This window comes from Ctenocephalides felis, unplaced genomic scaffold (assembly GCF_003426905.1).
Source record: "Ctenocephalides felis isolate EL2017-DRISC unplaced genomic scaffold, ASM342690v1 CF-g0.4_SCAFFOLD_01170, whole genome shotgun sequence".
Classification (NCBI taxonomy): Eukaryota; Metazoa; Arthropoda; class Insecta; order Siphonaptera; family Pulicidae; genus Ctenocephalides; species Ctenocephalides felis.
The window spans coordinates 24,686,709-24,696,031 of record NW_020537324.1 but is presented as its reverse complement, the minus strand read 5'-3'; positions in this window follow the sequence as shown (position 1 = coordinate 24,696,031).

Below are 9,323 nucleotides of genomic sequence, written 5' to 3'. Positions count from 1 at the left end.
GTTTTTCAATAAATTTAAGATGATATGCACTTACGTAATTTGATCAATTCAATCATGTATGTATATATATATATATATATATATATATATATATATATAAAGTGCTTTGAGATATTACACAAGAATTCGTTACCAGTTCGTGCCAGTATACCCCGATATGAAAACGAATTATTTAATGCAAGACAATGGTACATGAAATATATCAATATTTGATAAAAGCAATTCTCTATTCAAATGATTAAATACTTATCATGGCCATATTCTTAAAATTATATTTTTATCATTTATCTTAGAAATTTCATAAATCATTTGAATAATGAAATAGGAATTTTCCATTATAAATGATTGGTTATTGAATGAATGGTGATGCGATTTAATACTGCAATTAAAAACCTATTTTTGAATAGTCTGCTGCCTTGGAATGATTTGCAAAATGTGCGATGATGGGCTGTCGATTTTCTATCTAATTTATTAGTTCGTTTTGCATATCGTGTCTATTCATTTTGCATATCCATCGATTTATAAAGCGAAGTAATGGTCGAAGAGCTGGGAGTACATTTTAAGATAAAGAGAAACCAAAATAAAGTAAGAAATTATATTTATGGCTAATATAATATTAAAAGCAATTTTATTATTCATATTTTCCATTTTAACTCCAAATATATCAACATTCCAAAATAAATTTGATTTTAATGAAAGACTGCAATAAAAGCTGCAGCTATTATATATTAAATACATAAAGCAGCCAAATTGCTGAATTAAAACTTTACTTTGCATTAAAAAATTATAGATTAAGGTTCCTTACTTTAACAAAGCATTTTTTATTTTATAATTTTTATATTTTTTGTTACGTTTTGGAGTTCAATTGTTAATTAAAATTTTATATAAAATGTACTTATGTTTTAATTTTGTTCTTCCTGCTGAATGATGACACATATCAATTGTCAAAAAGTATAAATAATTATTAATATTTATATTATTTTTGTATTCGACAAATAGACTGCTTTATTATATACCAAACATGTTTAGGCGTCAAAACACAGTAAATTTCTGTTAAGACAATTATGCCTTATACCATTTCTCGCATAATACGCCACTTCAACCAGTCCCTGCTCCTCACAAAATGAGATTTTTACCTTGCATATTACGCTTTCCCGCATAAGACGGCGCTTTTGCTTTGATTACTAGAAAATCGTCTTAACGGGTTTTTACTGTATACATATATTGTTTGTGTAAATTCATAAATTATAATCACAAATTATACCGTAAAATAGACCAATGTTATGGCCAGGCTATGTTACGCTGCGTTTTTCATACAAAATGGTACTAAAATTGTCAAAATGCTATAAGGAGTTTAAGATATAAAACTTAATCCATAAAACCCATAAACGTCAAAAAAAGAATCTTATCATAAATTAATTTTGCTGAGAAATTATGTTTTACGTAAGACTTAATTTTTAGTACCATTTTATATGAAAAGCACATCGTAACATAACTTTGCCTTAACATTGGTCTATTGCTATTGCTTGTGTGGAACGACTAGGACGGATGCTAAGCACGTCATTATGGAGTGCAAAAAATGAGAAAAGGGTAGACAAGAACTATGGATGGAGATAGTAAGGCAAAAAATCTCCTTCCTAACCAATTTTATGATACTATTGACAAAGAAAGGGATATATGATGCACTATATAATTATATACAATCAAATAAAATAAAAGTTCAAAGTTATCTTATAAAATGTATATGACTAATGTAGTCAACAAATAAACAATAAACAAAACATTGGTCTATTTTACGGCAGAATTAGCCCAAAAATCTTTTAATAGTTTTGAGTAACTTAGAAGTCGATTGAAGTAGGATCATCTCAATTATATCATGTTGGATCATCTAATTAGCATTTAATAAAACACAGAAGTATTTCATATTACTCACGAAGAAAATATAGATAGACCAAATCGGTTATTAGTATTTTCCGGTGATCTTTTCAAAGATTATTACAATAAATATTGGTCGAAAATAAAAAATAAGAACATTTTTATTTGATAAACTAATGATAAAACGGGAAAGTCATTTCATATTTAATCTGCTCTACTTTCGTTCCAAAATCTCCACCGGCTCTCCATCTAACCTTGATTCTAATACGTCGACGTCTAGTGTACACACCTCGGTACGATTTCATAGACATAATGTCTGCTCGGTAATGTAACAACACAGAAGGCATTATTGTCGCTGTGATATAAGCAATGGAAATTTCCAATATGGTTCTCACGGAGCACTAATAAAAAAAAACTTGTGCACCTAGAGCGTTTGCTCGCGAAGGCCACAATACCCTTTTCTTGCACACGGTAGAACCAGTTTTCTGATTACTTAGAGAGAGTCCAATAGTATTTTTTGCGTGACTGTGGATTAACTTTTGAGAAGATTTGTGGTTGAGTCGATTGGAAGTAACTTTCTATCGATTTTAAATATTCTAAGATCGTAAATCATTGAAGCGAACTGTGTTGTATATTCTGCGAGACGTAAATTTGATTTAAAAAAATGTTACCAGCAATTTCACAATTAAAATATATGAGGTTGTCCTTTTAAAATTGAGAAACAGAATATACATTTTCACTATAAAAGCGTAAATTCGTATATCTTAGAATTATCATAGATGGTATTTACCTGAGTAATATGACTCTCAGATAATTATCCGCAGAGCATCTACTTGGTAAATATAAATATCACTTTAGGATAAATCTCTCACTAGTTAAAACTTTAATAAATGAGAATATTCATTAAAGAGAACCAATTTTTAGAAATGGTGTATATAGATATAAATTATACAGACTTGCAAAATTCTCTCGAAACCAAATATTCCAATTAGAAAATAAGCAATAGAATATTTATGTGAGAACTATGATTATGAGAAAATTACTGTTTGGTTTAATTGTGAGTAACTTTCTCTGTGACTGCTAAAAGAGCCAATCATTATTACTATTACAACATCGTTTTCTCAGATACCTTAAAAAGCATCACATATCAATATATTTTATTCAATATTCTTTTGTATCATATTGGAAACAGAAACAATTTTGCAGAATGATTGAACTATTTCAAGATGTTACTTTTATAAACGGACTATAAAGTCACAAATCATGTAATAAAAATCATTCAAGTAAAAAATCAGAAGTCTCAATTAATATCCCTCAATTGTTTCAAAATTGAATTATAATAAATATTTAAGAAGATCTAATCATCGTGATCATGCTATTTCAATTCGCATTTAAAACAATCCAGATAAAGTCAATTCAAGATGTTTGGAAAACCGTGTTGAAAGAGAGATTAGATAGTAAACATTTTTATGAGTTATCAATAGAGTAAATAGAAATACCTACAGAAATCAGATTTTATCAAAATGTTCTATGTTCATATTGAAAGTATGTTTGACTTTATTTGACGCGCGTAGTAAATAAATAAATAAAGTATTGCGTAAAGTAAAAATAAATAGAAAAGATAAAGAATAATATATAACTGATGTTATTTTTCCAAACTAAATTTGATTTTTCCTTTCAATTCATTTTTTAACTCTTTGGGAATATACAGTATCCACTTCAGAAACTGTTCAAAACAAAAGAAACTTTTATGCACTTTTTTAAATTATTTAATAATTAAAAGAATTCACATTTTACCTTCAAAGTAATTATAAAAACATCACAACTAAAACATTCACTAAAATTTAATATATTTACACATCACTAAACATTATAGTTGATGACACTGAGTTCTAGGTGTGTATGGTTGTGAGTATATTGATCGACTAAAAACTCAGAATTCAACTAGCTATATTTTTCGTGATTTATTGTGTTGGGGTGTAAATGTTTACAACTATATACACCAAAATAAATAAAATGGTCCACCTAAAAACCAGTTTTATTACACCAGTTATTGTATTCTTTAAAGTGATGCAGGTAATAAATTAATTGATTTTGCCCTTTACATTCATTGGCATCAGGTGAGGTATATTGGCCTAAAAAATCTTTCTCAAAGTATTACCTGCCATCGTTACTTACTGATAATCTTAATTATAAATTAAATAGTTATTAATAATTAATTAAAATTAAAATATATGTGTGTGTCTGTCTGTATATGTAAATTATTTATTTATACCATTCAATAATTAAATTAATTCTCAAATGCCACAGGTCATATTCAGTACGTGAGCGATCACTAATCAGTAGCAATTTTATTATTCATTCACTAATTACATTATTTAATTTCACATCGTTGTTATACTCTATTTTTGTTGAAACTAAAAATAATAATCCACTAATTAACAATATCTTTGTTTATTAATTTTCACTATAATGTTTTAATTCCCACGATGCATTTATCATTTGTGCACTTCGGACGTCATCAGTCGGAATTTAATAAAACGATATATCCAAAGAGTTTGTTTGCATATACAAGCGTGGGTTTTGAAATAAAATATTGCTTGAAGTAAAGTGTTATATATTAAATGGCAAAGGTTATGATATTACGTAGATTATGTTCCAAAATTATCTTGCAGTTATAATTGTTACAGTTAAAGGGTATAGGATATGTATCGTATCATTCATGTTCTAAAAATACCGCGACAGGTTATAATAGTATTCAGGTAAAGAATTAAGAACTTCAGGTAGTAACTAGTTAAAGTATTTTTGTCCTGAGTTATAACCTAACACCTACTGGAATTTATTGCTTACAGTAGTTAAAAAAAATTGTTAATAAATTTTGCAACTTTCAACTTCGTATTTAAAAGTATATACCTATTAATTTTCCTCGTTATACTTACGAAGAAATAATCATATTCCATTCGCCGGACTGAAAAAAGTTAACTAAAAATTATCGTATTAAATTTGTGAATGCTATCGAATTCCTGAATATAACACACCTATTGTTCAAAAAACTTATTTTAAAAATATCATTGTAATTGATAAATGTGCAATTGATAAATGTGAACGAAATTCTGCATGGTTATCAATTACCAGCAATTTAAAAACAAAACTTTTTTGACTCTCGAAATTTATAAAGCAGTCTTGAAACCAAACTGGACCTACAGCATTACTCTTTGAGGTAGTTCAAGTCAAACCAACATAGAAATTTTGCAAAGGTCACAGAAACACCTTACTATTTCCCAAATTTGTTGATCCACTAGTACTCCAATAAATATAGAGTAACAGAAAAAATCAGAAGACTTGCATTCAAGTACAAGACAAGATTCGAAAGCCATCTGAATCCACCTTCAAAATACTTTTCACAAACATTCCCATAAAACTTAGTCATTTAGTTTTATTAGCATCCAATTTTAACAACTTAGTTATTTAGATTTATTATCATTTTTCTGTATCATTTCCCATTAATTTTATAACCTAAAAATAACTACCACTGGGTAGTATTATCTTACACATTAGTCTTCAAAATTACTGAATGCCTTTCAAGGCAGCTTGTAATTATAAGAAAATATACAAAGAAAACTCTTGGACTCTGGATTTGTAATAAATGCTTATTTTTGCGCTTTGTCAAATAATGCTTATATTAAATTAAATATTTGCAAAATTTATATTGATAAAAATAGAGATTGCGTTATACTGGTTATGAGTTGTAAAAATTAAGGCGATTTAATAAAAATTAATTTATGTATGAAACCTTACTGCCATAAATCCATTTACATTGCAATCAATACCTAACTTAAATATTGAATTAAACAAATTTTAAATTAAAAAAAATTATTAATATTAATTTTAATTAAAATATAATAATTGAAATATTAATATTAATAAAAAGTACTTCATGAATTTATTTGATTAAATTTAATTTTTATTTAAGTTTAGTTAGTAATTATAAATTTAAATTAGGTTTTAATTTCATAAATTAAAACTCTATAATCGTATGAATTAGTAAGCACGATCGGGCGTTACACACATAAAACATAACCTCCAAATGGCTCAAACGTCACAATTTCAACTTTAGTTCCACATCATGCATGTGTTATCAAAGTGACACTATAATTGCAGAAGGATACAATAATGATAACTAATAATGATAAAATATGTGTACAGTCGAATTCTGGTATTTATTTCTTTTGGAGGTTCGATTTTAGAAGTAGATAGAGTAAAAGGCTCGAAACAATTGACGTATTTGACTACCAAAGAGATCTATAAAATAACATTTTTATGAACTTCTCGTAGTATAAGTTATAGTATACGTCCAAAAAATCGAAAATGAAAATTTTTACATATCTTTACGTTTCAGAGGTTTCTGAATATTTTGGCATACCTTAAAAAATGAATGTCGGTGCATGTAGTATGTATATATGTATGAATACAATTTTTCGTCGACGTTTTCGGGAGCACCGGTCAACCGATTTGAATTATTAAAAAACTATTCGATTCTTATTGGTAAGAAGGCGTGGTGATTAGTTTTTGACATTGAAAACTAGTTAAAAAAACACATAAACTTGCTAATTGATTAAACTATTATTATATAATAAATTTATCTTAAAAAAAAAACATAAAAAAGTATGTAAATATACAATGATTTCTCTTATATATCATTATTCTGAGTCATTAAAATACACGCAAACGTAAAACAAAGTGCTGAACCCACCACATTATCATTTCTATAAAAGCCTGATAATGCAATAAAGTCAATAAATTCGTTGTGAAATTGATATATGCGAGTATTTGCTGTGCGATTCAAACACTATCATCTGTTACTTCTTATCAAAACCTTTTTACAAATATAGAGTCAGCACAGAACCAAACTACAAAAATAAAATTTCCATTTTGTTGGGGATTATTGTTATTAGTCGTGATGTAATACTGCAGAATAATCTCATATTATTCCAGCTTTTATCTTAATTGTTTTTTTATGATTTTGCTTCATATGGTCAATAAGTGTAAAAAAAGTGAATAAGTCTAACCTTTGATGCTTCGATCTGCTTTTTGCCAAACCATGACCTAACTGTGTATCGATAAACCGTATCGTAATTTATTATGCAAAGTTAATTTATTCATGATGCCGATAACGCGTTTCTCAGAATAGTTCTGAATCGCATGTTGGGCGTGTTTTACTTTTATTAAGGCGTTATAATTATACAAATCTAGAACATTATTGTATTATTCAGAAAATTTTGCTAACAACTCATATTCTTCCAAGTATTTCGATAATTTCATGTAAAGTAATTTGAGTTCTTAAAGTTTATCACAATTATTGCACGTGCATAATTAATACATTGTATGGTAATGTATAAAAAAATACAGGATGGTTCTACAAAGTTCTAGAATATTCATGACAATTATAATTTGTAGGAAAGAATTTTTATGTAGTTGAGATATGTGCACTGTTACAAAAACGTGTTAAACATTAAATAATTAAAATATTCCAAATTATATATAATTTGATAAGCAGATTAGAGAAATGTGGAAAAACTATTAAGGGGGTATTCTAGTGTAGAGCGATGAATTTTATGTCATTTTTAAAGTGTCGTAAAAGAAAGCAATGAATGTTTTTACTATCCATTTTTTACCACTTGTTTATTAATATTATTAAAATACGATAAAAATTTAAAAAAAGTTGAATATTGAAAAAACTGGCAGCTTTATTTAAAAACTCAAATAATATATGAGGAGTGGGTAACCATGGTTACCTCATTTCTGCAGAGAAAAATATCCCAAATATCCCTGAACGCCATTAAGCTCTGCCCAAAAATTTGTTATCTTTTAAAATATTTTTATTTTATCTCCAATTAGTTTACACATTACTCTAGCATTTAGCTTTACAATAATTTACTTGATTTTTTTCCATCACATAAATAAAATAGAAGCCATACAGGTAAGTTACGTAAAACGTGAAACAACTTTAGAGCCAGAGCAGATTTTTTGCTGCCATTTAACGACGGATATAAATATTATGTTTATTCCAGTTTAGAAGCATTATTTAGTGCAAAACTCCTCATATTCTTACTGTATCTCAGTTTAATCCCAAATTGTGGATATTGGACACTCTGGTCACCAACTTCTCATATATTTATTGATTATGTATCTCTTTTTTGATGGATAATAGATACAAGTTTAAATGAGTTAAAGTTACGTAAAACGTGAAACAACTTGAAAACCAGAGCAGATTTTATGCTGCCTTTAAACGAAAGACATGAATATTATGTTTATTCCATTTTGGAAACATTATTTAATGCAAAACTTCTCATATCCCTACCGTGTCTTAGTTTAATCCCAAATTGTGGTATTGACCACTTTGGTCACCTACTTCCCATATATTTATTGATTATGTGTCTCATTCTTGGCGTCTAGTAGAAACAAATTTCAAATGAGTTATACGCATACATTTTTGTACAATATTGTTGTATAACATGCATATTCAAAAAAATAATTACAAATATCAAAAAACATCAAATCTTTCAAGATCCTTCAAGACAGAAACAATATATTTTTAAATAACAAACAAATAATCGATTTCGCGATCTCCAAAATGCCGACCGGTTGAAATAAGCCTTCGGCTATAACATCTGCTTAAACATAAAATGAGCAAAACAACAATTAAAATAAACAGTTATTTTGCAGGCCTATTTCTGTTAATAGTAGTAGTATATATTCAAGAATCAGACTTTTCAATTTCAATTAAATTGCCAAATTTATAGCATTAACCCAGTTGAGAACCAATTAATTAAAACATAAAAGATTAGTTTAATTAACTTTTCCTTTCCACTAATGCCATTAGTGCGAAAACTCAAAGTAACCTTTTTTATGTATTACGTAATGAAGCGTAAAGCACAAGAATTCTCAGAACTCGGTAAACCCCCCGAGCGGGATATACGAGAAAAGCACGAAACATTGACATGAACGAATTTTTCGATGTTTTCCAGGAAACACGCTAAATGAAATTTAGGCAGAAAAGCGGAATGGAAGCGGGAGGGCTGCGGTCTTTTCATTCAGTTTCAACGAAATGTACGCCGATATCCTTGCGCTCCTGGCAAGCCGATCGATACTAGCCGACATGCGCCTTAAATGCTGCATATTTTGTTATGTACTTATGATTTGAATGATATCAGCTGTGTAGCCCAAATAAAACCCATTCTACCCATATCTCCTATGGGTAATTGAAAAAAATTGCTGATCGATTTCCACTTTCTACAAAGCATACGCTTTGCACAAGCAAAATATTTTCTCGGAATATTCGTGATTGCAATTATTTATGATATTTCACCGAATTGTGTAGGAGCTTTTAATTTATCGTGTAAATAATTCAAGAATAATATATACTTGAAAATATTGAACAATTTAAA